At 41.6% G+C, this 12698-nt stretch overlaps 1 protein-coding gene across 4 annotated transcripts in view; it reads right to left on the bottom strand.

Moving 5' to 3' along the window:
- Positions 1 to 12698, bottom strand: part of LOC128666758 (oocyte zinc finger protein XlCOF6.1-like) — a 113238-nt gene that overhangs the window by 63332 nt on the left and 37208 nt on the right. The gene's annotated exons all lie outside the window — the stretch shown is intronic.

Below are 12698 nucleotides of genomic sequence, written 5' to 3'. Positions count from 1 at the left end.
GTCTGACTCCCAATTGTCCACTCCTGGGACATGAATGGCTGACATATGACAGTTGCGAGACTCCACCCACTGCAGGATAAGAGATACCTCTCTCATAGCTAGGGAACTCCTTGTTCACCCCTGATGGTTGATATAAGCTACTGAGGTAATACTGTCCAACTGAAATCTGATAAAGCAGACAGATCAAAGCTGAGGCCACGTTATCAAGGCATTGAAGATGGCCTTCAGTTACAGAATGTTGATGGCTAGGGAAGACTCCTCCAGCGACCAGGTTTCCTGCGCTTTCAAGGAGCCCCACACTGCACCCCAACCTAGTAAACTAGCGTCCATAGTCACAAACTCCCAAGATGGCCTAAAAAATCACGTGCCCTGAGACAGGTTGTCCTGAGAGAGCCACCGGGAGAGAGAATCTCTTGTTGCCTGGTCTAGGACAATCACCAGAGACAGGTCGGATTGATCGCCATTCCACTGCTTTAGCATACATAGTTGTAGAGGTTTCAGATGGAATGCGAGCAAAAGGAATAATACTCATGGCCGCTACCACCTCCATAAATTGAGCTACTGAGGGTCGAGTAGTGGACTGTAACAAACGACAGGAATACAGGAGTCTGGTCCTGTGTTGATCTGTTAGGAAGATCTGCATGGGAACTGAATCGGTAATCGTTACCAGAAAGCACACCCTGGTATTGGGAACAAGCAAACTCTTGTTCAGATTTATCTTCCAACCGTGGGACCGAAGGAGACACAGACGTGTGTCCGTGTGAGATCTTGCTAAATTGAAAAGATGGAGCATGAACCAAAATATCGTCCAGGTAAGGTGCTGCAGCAATTCCTCCTTGCACGCTGGCCACCACTAGAAGAGCTCCAAATACTTTTATTAAGATCCTTGGAACAGTAGCTAGACCGAATGTGGTAATGATGTTCCAGAAAGGCAAATTGTAGGAGCTGGAAGTGATCCTTGTGGATCGGAACATGCAGGTATGCGTCCTTCAGATCTATAGTTGGTATGAATTGACCTTCCTGGACTAATGGAAGAATGGATAGGATAGTTTCCATCTGGAAGGAGGGAACCTTCAGAAATTTGTTGAGACACTTTAGGTCTAAAATCGGTCATTAAGTTCCCTCTTTTTTAGGAACAACAAATAGGTTTGAATAAAACCCCTGACCCCGTTCTGAGGTGGGAACTGGGACAATCACTCCTAGAGAGGTAAGCTCCCTTATGAAATTCAAAAAGGACGTCCCTTTCTCCGACTTTGATGAAAGTCTTTATAGTAGGAATCAGCATCTTGTGGGGAGAGATCGAAAGCCTATCCTGTACCCTTGGGAAGCGATCTCCAAGACCTAGGGGTCCTGCACATCCCGAAACCAAGCATCCCAAGAAAAGAATAGTCTGCCCCCCTACGCAATCCGATGCCATCTGCCCCCTACGCAATCCAATGCCAGATCAGGGGCCGCCCCTTCATGCAGACTTATTGTCTGCGGCGGGCTTCTTGGACTGCTTGCTCGTTTCAGGATTGGCTAGGTTTCCATGTACTCTTAGATTGATCTGACTTGGAAGAGTCCGGGGATCTGTCCTTTGTTTGACGAAAGAGACGAAAATTTCCAGACTGGCGACCCTTAGATCTAGATTTCTTGTTTTGAGGGAGGAAGACACCCTTCCCCTCGGTCACCATGGCAATAATAGAATCCAGTCCTGGACAAAATAATATCTTTCCCTTGAAAGATAAGGAAAGAAGTCTGGATTTAGATACCATACCAGCAGACCAAGATTTCAACTAGAGAGCTCTCTGTGAAAGAACAGCAAAGCCAGAAGACAGCATTAAGGCAGATGATCTGCATGATAGCATCAAAAATAAAGACTTGTCCGTCTTGAAGGCCTTAATCCGATCCTGGACATCTTCCAGCGGAGTCTCAACTAGAACCATCTCAGATAAAGAGTTGCACCAGAAGGTGGCAGCTCCAGCAACCGCTGCGATTCCCGCAGCCGGCTGAAAGAGAAGGTCCATTTGATTAAACAAACAATCTCCTTAAGTACCTTTCCATTTTCCGTCCATAGGGTCTTTGAAGGAGGTGATATCCTCAAGAGGGATAGTAGTACACTTAGCCAGAATGGAGATAGCTTCGTCCACCTTGGGTATGGTAATCCATAATTGTCTGGCACTGGGAATATCCTCTTAAAATTAGGGGACGGTGAAAAGGGAATCCCGGTCTCTCCCATTCCTTAGAGATAATGTCTGTCATGCGAGTCGAGACCAGATAAACCTCGGGAGCCTTGGGCCTGGATTGATAGACCATATCTAGTTTAGTAATCTCAGGTTTCTCAGATAACTTGGGCTCAGGGACATCTAGAGTCGATAAAACCTTCTTGAGTAAGAAGCGAAGATGCTCAAGTTTAAATCTGAAATTAATCTCCTCCGGTTCCGCTACTATCACAAGGTTATCATTGAGAACCTTTAAGTAATGAATGTATGCAGGTAAGAAAATTAGGTTTTATGGTAAGAAAAACTCAGAAACAGACCTGCAATTTATATAGACAAGTTTTACTTATGAAAAATAAAGCCCAACAAAGAATAAGAGCTGCAGAAGTAAAACAAGGCAGTCTAAGATAATGGAACTGATATAAATACAAAAATAGGAGACAAACAATTTGAATTAAGAGAATAAAGTTTCGGCAAAGGTACAGGTATATGAAGGACAAACTGATGGAGTATAAGTCCAGTGTAGCAGAAAAAATAAAAATGAAATAATGCCCACAGAGCCTACAGTTAGATCAATCAGGAAATTGAACTTTAAACAGGCAGGATATTCTAAATAAGCAGGATGGCAAGGGATTACCTTAGAGAGAGTGAGGAAGAAAACACTGAAGGTAGATCAATCCGCTGGAGTAGAAAGTAGATCCATCTGTTTGTAATAAAAAAGCAAACTGCAAATAAACTTTAAACGTACTCACTGAGAAAGTAGTTTCCTACAGGACTTTAGGCATTTAGAATTATGGATGCATGGAAATGTAATAAACTGCAAGAATGGTTTCTCCTGAAAAACTGCAGAGGAAAAAAGATACAGTTTAAACACAGGCAGTAAGGTTCTCTGAGAAAAGACACAGGCAAAGCTAGGAAGCAGTAATGATATCCAAGCACTTCCTGTATGGAGGAGGTGCTATTTATTAGGAAAACTGCAGCCAGGTAAGGAAAGAAATTTAAAGGAACAGCAGAAATGTGACAGCTACCTTCTCATCAGCGGAGCCAGAAGAAGAGATTTCACCCTCAGAAGCTACTGAAGAACAAATGTCCTCAGACTGTTGACATAGACTGACAAATGCAGTCACCAGAGGATTAAACCTTTCTCTTCCACTTGCCTGCAATAGGAATGGCACCCAGCGCAGCAGAAACAGCCGACTGTAGCTGTGCTGCAAAATCTATAGGCAAACAAACAACCCCAGATTAAGATTGTGTCAAGCAGCAGCTCACTGCTTGTGTATGAGGGAAAGGGGATTGAGGAAAAATATGTGGTATATCATGGGCAACAGAGTCCTGTGAGCTGGAGGGCTCTGAAGGGTTAATCTTAATGGAGGGAGCAGAACTAGTCTTGGACCCTTTGGATTTAAACTGCAAAAAAGAGCTCAGACATGCTGAGCATAACTGTGCAGGGGAACAGACCTTGGTCTCTTCACAAAAAACACATGTATCAGCATTAGGAATAGGAACATCCTCTAATGAAAATAAAATGTATGCTTACCTGATAAATGTCTTTCTTTCCGGACATGGAGAGTCCACAATGTCATTCCAATTACTAGTGGGATATTCACTCCTGGCCAGCAGGAGGAGGCAAAGAGCACAACAGTAAAGCTGTTAAGTGTCACTTTCCTTACCCATACCCCCCAGTCATTCAGCCAAAGGGAAATGGAAAAAGAAGATAACACAAAGGTGTAGAGGTGCCTGAAGTTTAGTAAACAAAACAATCTAAAGTGTGGGGTCGTGGACTCTCCATGTCCAGAAAGAAAGAAATTTATCAGGTAAGCATAAATTTTATTTTCTTTCCTAAGACATGAAGAGTCCACAACTTCATTCCAATTACTAGTGGGAACCAATACCCAAGCTAGAGGACACAAAATGAACAGGGAGGCAGAACAAAAGAGGGAGCTCAGAAAGGAGCTTTCTCACAAAAGAGGCCTCAGCCGAGGCAAAAACATAATTTATGCTTACCTGATAAATTCCTTTCTTCTGTAGTGTGATCAGTCCACGGGTCATCATTACTTCTGGGATATTACTCCTCCCCAACAGGAAGTGCAAGAGGATTCACCCAGCAGAGCTGCATATAGCTCCTCCCCTCTACGTCACTCCCAGTCATTCGACCAAGGACCAACGAGAAAGGAAAAGCCAAGGGTGAAGTGGTGACTGGAGTATAAATTAAAACATATTTACCTGCCTTAAAAACAGGGTGGGCCGTGGACTGATCACACTACAGAAGAAAGGAATTTATCAGGTAAGCATAAATTATGTTTTCTTCTGTTAAGTGTGATCAGTCCACGGGTCATCATTACTTCTGGGATACCAATACCAAAGCAAAAGTACACGGATGACGGGAGGGATAGGCAGGCTCTTTATACAGAAGGAACCACTGCCTGAAGAACCTTTCTCCCAAAAATAGCCTCCGATGAAGCAAAAGTGTCAAATTTGTAAAATTTGGAAAAAGTATGAAGCGAAGACCAAGTTGCAGCCTTGCAAATCTGTTCAACAGAGGCCTCATTCTTGAAGGCCCAAGTGGAAGCCACAGCTCTAGTAGAATGAGCTGTAATTCTTTCAGGAGGCTGCTGTCCAGCAGTCTCATAAGCTAAACGAATTATGCTACGAAGCCAAAAAGAAAGAGAGGTAGCGGAAGCTTTTTGACCTCTCCTCTGCCCAGAGTAAATGACAAACAGAGAAGACGTTTGTCGAAATTCCTTAGTTGCCTGTAAGTAAAATTTTAGAGCACGGACTACATCCAGGTTGTGCAGTAGACGTTCCTTCTTTGAAGAAGGATTTGGGCATAAAGAAGGAACAACAATCTCTTGATTGATATTCCTGTTAGTAACTACCTTAGGTAAGAACCCAGGTTTAGTACGCAGGACTACCTTATCCGAATGAAAAATCAAATAAGGAGAATCACAATGTAAGGCTGATAATTCAGAGACTCTTCGAGCCGAGGAAATAGCCATTAAAAATAGAACTTTCCAAGATAACAACTTTATATCAATGGAATGAAGGGGTTCAAACGGAACGCCCTGTAAAACATTAAGAACAAGGTTTAAACTCCATGGTGGAGCAACAGTTTTAAACACAGGCTTAATTCTGGCCAAAGCCTGACAAAAAGCCTGGACGTCAGGAACTTCTGACAGACGTTTGTGTAACAGAATGGACAGAGCTGAGATCTGTCCCTTTAATGAACTAGCAGATAAACCCTTTTCTAAACCTTCTTGTAGAAAAGACAATATCCTAGGAATCCTAACCTTACTCCAAGAGTAACCTTTGGATTCACACCAATATAGGTATTTACGCCATATCTTATGGTAAATCTTTCTGGTAACAGGTTTCCTAGCCTGTATTAAGGTATCAATAACTGACTCAGAAAACCCACGTCTTGATAAAATCAAGCGTTCAATTTCAAAGCAGTCAGCTTCAGAGAAGTTAGATTTTGATGTTTGAAGGGACCCTGTATCAGAAGGTCCTGTTTCAGAGGTAGAGACCAAGGTGGACAGGATGACATGTCCACCAGGTCTGCATACCAAGTCCTGCGTGGCCACGTAGGTGCTATTAGAATCACTGATGCTCTCTCTTGTTTGATTCTGGCAATCAATCAAGGAAGCAACGGGAAGGGTGGAAACACGTAAGCCATCCTGAAGTCCCAAGGTGCTGTCAGAGCATCTATCAGGACTGCTCCTGGATCCCTGGATCTGGACCCGTAACGAAGTCGTTGGGTGCAAGAGAATGACGGGAGTGACGTAGAGGGGAGGAGCTATATGCAGCTCTGCTGGGTGAATCCTCTTGCACTTCCTGTTGGGGAGGAGTAATATCCCAGAAGTAATGATGACCCGTGGACTGATCACACTTAACAGAAGAAAGTATAACATTTGTAAAAAGTATGCAGAGAGGACAAAGTTAAAGCCTTGCAAATCTATTCCACAGAAGCTTCCTTTTTGAAAGCCCAAGAAGACGTGACAGCCCTAGTGGAATGAGCTGTAATTCTCTCAGGAGGCTGCTGTCCAGCAGTCTCATAAGCAAAACGAATTATACTTCTCAACCAGAGGGAAAGAGAAGTAGCAGTAGCCTTCTGACCTTTACACTTTTCAGAGAAACAAACAAACAGGGCAGAAGACTGGCGAACATCCCTAGTTATGCAACAGATGTTCCTTATGAGAAGAAGGATTAGGACAGAGGGAAGGAACAACAATTTCCTGATTAATATTTCTATCGAAAACCACCTTAGGGAGAAACCCTAATTTAGTACGAAGGACCGCCTTATCCGCATGATAAATAAGGTAAGGGGAATCACACTGCGAAGCCGAGCAGAAGAAATAGCAACAAGAAACAAAACCTTCCAGGAAAACAGCTTAATATCTATGGAGTGCATTGGCTCAAACAGAGCCTGCTGGAAAACTAAGAACAAGGTTAAGGCTCCAAGGAGTAGCAACAGCTTTAAACACAGGCCTGATTCTAACCAGAAAATCACCAAATAAAGTCCATCAAAGATGGTCCCTCAGGACAAAGGCACCCTCTAGAGGCTTCAGTCGATAATTAAGGAGAGATACACCAGTATCAGCTCTTCTTGGAACAAAGTGGAGAAACTGCAAATATGAAAAAACAGAAAAAGGCGCTCCAATGGTGCAGAAGATCACAGCAATTGTTGGAAATTATATCAATACATCACTCTACAGAATGATACTCACAAAAGCGGTGCACTTTGTGGCAGTGCAAATCAGGCAGGCTAGATAGATCAGTGCCCCCCAGCTGGCTAACTCCAGATTGTGGATTGCGATTCTAACCAGGGCCTGACAAAAAGATTGAACATCTGACATAGCCGCCAGACGCTTATGAAAAAGGATAGAGCAGAAATCTGACCCTTCAGAGAACTGACTGACAGCCATTTCTCCAGACCTTACTGGAGAAAAAGAAAATGTATGCTTACCTGATAAATGTATTTCTTTTTCGACACGATGAGTCCACGGATCATCTTAATTACTAATGGGATATTCTCCTCCTGGTCAGTAGGAGGAGGCAAAGAGCACCACAGCAGAGCTGTTAAATAGCTCCTCCCTTCCCTCCCACTCCAGTCATTCGACCGAAGTTAGGAAGAGAAAGGAAAAGCCAAGGTGCAGAGGTGTCTGAAGTTTACAATAACCCACAACCTGTGTTAAAAGAACAGGGCGGGCCGTGGGCTCATTGTGTCAAAAAAGAAATAAATTTATCAGGTAAGCATAAATTTTCTTTTCTTTTTTAAGACATGATGAGTCCACGGATCATCTTAATTACTAATGGGATTCAATACCCAAGCTAGAGTACACAGATGATACGGGAGGGACAAGACAGGGCACCTAAACGGAAGGCACCACAGCTTGAAGAACTTTTCTCCCAAAAGCAGCCTCAGCCGAGGTAAAAAAATCAAATTTGTAGAACTTTGAAAAAGAGTGAAGAGAGGAACAAGTTGCAGCCTTGCAAGTCTGATCCACAGAAGCTTCATTTTTGAACGCCCATGAAAAAGCAACAGCTCTCGTGGAATGAGCCGTAACTTTCCCGGGAGGCTGTCGTCCAGCAGTCTCATATGCAAAACGTATGATACTCTACAACCAAAAAGAAAGAGAAGTAGCCGTAGCTTTCTGTCCCTTTCGTTTTCTTGAGAAAACCACAAACAAAGAAGACTAACAACAGTCCTTAGTTGCCTGCAGGAAAAAAGTTAAAGCACGGACCACTTCCAAATTGTGCAGAAGTCTTTCCTTCTGAGAAGAAGGATTAGGATACAAGAAACAATCTCCTGACTTATGTTCCGATCAGAAACAACCTTAGGAAGAAGTCCTAATTTAGTACCTAAAACAACCTTATCAGAATGGAAAATAAGACAAGGTGACTTATACTGTAATGCCGAGAGCTCTGACAATTTCCGAGCAGAAGAAATAGCAACAAGAAATAAAACCTTCCAAGATAACAACTTAATATCTAAGGAAAGCATAGGTTCAAACAGAGCCCCTTGAAGAACTCTGAGAACTAAATTCAGACTCCATGGAGGAGTAACTGGATAGAACACAGGCCTGATCTTGACCAAGGCCTGACAAAGAGATTGTACATCTGGGACATCTGCTAGACGTTTGTGTAACAAAATAGATTTGATCCTTTAGGGAACTTAACGATAAACCTTTCTCCAAACCCTCTTGGAGAAAAGACAAAATTCCAGGAATCCTAACTCTACTTCTATAAGTAGCCCATGAATTCACAACAATAGAGATATTTACATAATATCTTATGATAAATTTTTCCCCTCCAGCTTGATTCAAGCAATGACCTGAGGAAGAAAAGCAAAACGGAGTAAAAAGCAGGAGAACACTTCCGGATGGAGTTCCCACTCCCCCGGATGAAGGTCTGCCTTCTCCGGAAATCCGCCTCCCAGCAGTCCACCCCTGGGTTGTGGATTGCCGACAGGCAGCAAGAATGGGCCTCCGCCCAGTGAATTATTTGGATACCTCTGTCATCGCTAAGGAACTCCTCGTTCCTCCCTGATGAGTGATGGAAACCACTGACGTAAATTTTGTTCGACTAGAACCTGATAAACTGGACCGAGGTTAACTTGGGATAGGTCAGAAGAACATTGTAGATAGCTCTCAGCTCCAGAATGATTATAGGAAGAACAGACTCTGGCTGAGTCCGAAACCTCTGAGCCCTTAGGGAGCCCCAGACTGCTCCCCACCCTAAAAGGCTGTTATCACAACCACCCAAGATGGTCTGCAAAAGCAGGTTCCCTGGGAGAGATGATCTAGAGACAAGCACCATTAAAGAGAATCCCTTGTCTCCTGCCCCAGAAGTATTGGAGGAGACAAATCTGTATAATCTCCGATCCATTGCCTGAACATGCTTAACTGCAGAGATCTGAGATGGAACCGAGCAAACGGGATTGTGTCCATTGCCGCCACCATCAGCCCGATTACCTCCATGTACCGAGTCACTGAAGGCCGAGGAGTGGACTGAATGACTAGACAAGTATCGATAATCTAAGATTTCCTGACATTTTGTAAGAAAAATCTTCATTGACATGGAATCTATTATGATTCCCAAGAAAATTATCCTTGTGCCTGGTACTAAGGGATTCTTTTCCAAATTTACCTTCCACCCGTGAGATCGCGGGAAGAATAACACCATGTCCGTATGAAATCTTACTTGCTGAAGGATGGCGCCTGGACTAGGATGTCGCCCAGATAGGACGCCACTGCAAATGAAAACCGATAGCTGTGGCAAGACCAAAGGAAGAGTCACAAACTGTCCAGAAAGGCAAACCTTAGAACCTGAGAAAAATCTTGAGAATGGCACATGAAGGTACGCGTCCTTTAAATCCACTGTTGTCATAAATTGACCCTCTTGGATCAAGGTAAGAAGGGAACGAATAGTCTCCATCTTGACGGACGGTATACTAAAACATTTGTTTAGACCCTTGAGATCTAAAAAGTGGAAGGTTCCCTCTTCTATTGGGAACCAAAAACCAATTGGGATAAAAAAAAAAAACATAATTTATGTAAGAACTTACCTGATAAATTCATTTCTTTCATATTAGCAAGAGTCCATGAGCTAGTGACATATGGGATATACATTCCTACCAGGAGAGGCAAAGTTTCCCAAACCTCAAAATGCCTACAAATACACCCCTCACCACACCCACAAATCAGTTTAACGAATAGCCAAGAAGTGGGGTGATAAGAAAAAAGTGCGAAAGCATAAAAATAAGGAATTTGAATAATTGTGCTTTATACAAAAAAATCATAACCACCACAAAAAGGGTGGGCCTCATGGACTCTTGCTAATATGAAAGAAATGAATTTATCAGGTAAGTTCTTACATAAATTATGTTTTCTTTCATGTAATTAGCAAGAGTCCATGAGCTAGTGACGTATGGGATAATGACTACCCAAGATGTGGATCTTTCCACGCAAGAGTCACTAGAGAGGGAGGGATAAAATAAAGACAGCCAATTCCGCTGAAAAATAATCCACACCCAAAATAATTTAAATTGATAATGAAAAAAACTGAAAATATAAGCAGAAGATTCAAACTGAAACAGCTGCCTGAAGTACTTTTCTACCAAAAACAGCTTCAGAAGAAGAAAACACATCAAAATGGTAGAATTTAGTAAAAGTATGCAAAGAAGACCAAGTTGCTGCTTTGCAAATCTGATCAACCGAAGCTTCATTCCTAAACGCCCAGGAAGTAGAAACTGACCTAGTAGAATGAGCTGTAATCCTTTGAGGCGGAGTTTTACCCGACTCGACATAAGCATGATGAATTAAAGATTTCAACCAAGATGCCAAAGAAATGGCAGAGGCCTTCTGACCTTTCCTAGAACCAGAAAAGATAACAAATAGACTAGAAGTCTTTCGGAAAGTCTTAGTAGCTTCAACATAATATTTCAAAGCTCTAACTACATCCAAAGAATGCAATGATTTCTCCTTAGAATTCTTAGGATTAGGACACAATGAAGGAACCACAATTTCTCTACTAATGTTGTTGGAATTCACAACCTTAGGTAAAAATTCAAAAGAAGTTCGCAACACCGCCTTATCCTGGTGAAAAATCAGAAAAGGAGATTCACAAGAAAGAGCAGATAATTCAAAAACTCTTCTGGCAGAAGAGATGGCCAAAAGGAACAAAACTTTCCAAGAAAGTAATTTAATGTCCAATGAATGAATAGGTTCAAACGGAGGAGCTTGAAGAGCCCCCAGAACCAAATTCAAACTCCAAGGAGGAGAAATTGACTTAATAACAGGTTTTATACGAACCAAAGCTTGTACAAAACAATGAATATCAGGAAGAATAGCAATCTTTCTGTGAAAAAGAACAGAAAGAGCAGAGATTTGTCCTTTCAAGGAACTTGCAGACAAACCTTTATCTAAACCATCCTGAAGAAACTGTAAAATTCTCAGAATTCTAAAAGAATGCCAGGAAAAATGATGAGAAAGACACCAAGAAATACAAGTCTTCCAGACTCTATAATATATCTCCCTAGATACAGATTTACGAGCCTGTAACATAGTATTAATCACAGAGTCAGAGAAACCTCTTTGACTAAGAATCAAGCGTTCAATCTCCATACCTTTAAATTTAAGGATTTGAGATCCTGATGGAAAAAAGGACCTTAGCAAGAGTAGAGACAGCCCCATCAACCTTAGGGATTTTGTCCCAAAACTCTAATCTGTCAGATGGCACAGGATATAATTGCTTAAAACGTTTAGAAGGAGTAAATGAATTACCCAAATTATTTCATTCTCTGGAAATTACTTCAGAAATAGCACCAGGAACAGGAAAAACTTCTGGAATAACTACAGGAGATTTAAAAACCTTATCTAAACGTTTAGATTTAGTATCAAGAGGACCAGAATCCTCAATTTCTAATGCAATTAGGACTTCTTTAAGTAAAGAACGAATAAATTCCATTTTAAATAAATATGAAGATTTATCAGCATCAACCTCTGAGACAGAATCCTCTGAACCAGAAGAACCATTATCAGAATCAGAATGATGATGTTCATTTAAAAATTCATCTGAACAATGAGAAGTTTTAAAAGACTTTTTATGCATACTAGAAGGAGGAATAACAGACATAGCCTTCTTAATGGATTTAGAAACAAAATCTCTTATGTTATCAGGAACACTTTGAGTATTAGATGTTGACGGAACAGCAACAGGTAATGGAACTTTACTAAAGGAAATATTATCTGCATTAACAAGTTTGTCATGACATTCAATACAAACAACAGCTGGAGGAACAGCTACCAAAAGTTTACAGGAGATACACTTAGCTTTGGTAGCTCCAGCACCAGGCAGCGATTTTCCAGAAGTATCTTCTGACTCAGTTGCAACGTGGGACATCTTGCAATATGTAATAGAAAAAACAACATATAAAGCAAAATTGATCAAATTCCTTAAATGACAGTTTCAGGAATGGGAAAAAATGCCAGTGAAAAAGCTTCTAGCAACCAGAAGCAATAAATAATGAGACTTAAATAATGTGGAGACAAAAGAGACGCCCATATTTTTTTAGCGCCCAATAAGACGCCCACAATATTATCCCAAATATGAAACTGACTGTCTGAAATAAGGAATGTTGAACATCCTGAGACAAGGCAAATAAATGTTTGAATACATATATTCAGAACTTTATAAAAAAGTGCCCAACCATAGCTTAGAGTGTCACAGAAAATAAGACTTACTTACCCCAGGACATTCATCTACATGTTGTAGAAAGCCAAACCAGTACTGAAACGAAGATCAGCAGAGGTAATGGTATATATATATATATAAGAGTATATCGTCGATCTGAAAAGGGAGGTAAGAGATGAATCTCTACGACCGATAACAGAGAACCTATGAAATAGACCCCGTAGAAGGAGATCATTGAATTCAAATAGGCAATACTCTCCTCACATCCCTCTGACATTCACTGCACGCTGAGAGGAAAACCGGGCTCCA

The sequence above is a fragment of the Bombina bombina genome, chromosome 7, assembly GCF_027579735.1.
Source record: "Bombina bombina isolate aBomBom1 chromosome 7, aBomBom1.pri, whole genome shotgun sequence".
NCBI lineage: Eukaryota > Metazoa > Chordata > Amphibia > Anura > Bombinatoridae > Bombina > Bombina bombina.
The sequence above is the reverse complement of the archived record's forward strand: the minus strand, read 5'-3'. Positions and strand labels throughout refer to the sequence as shown.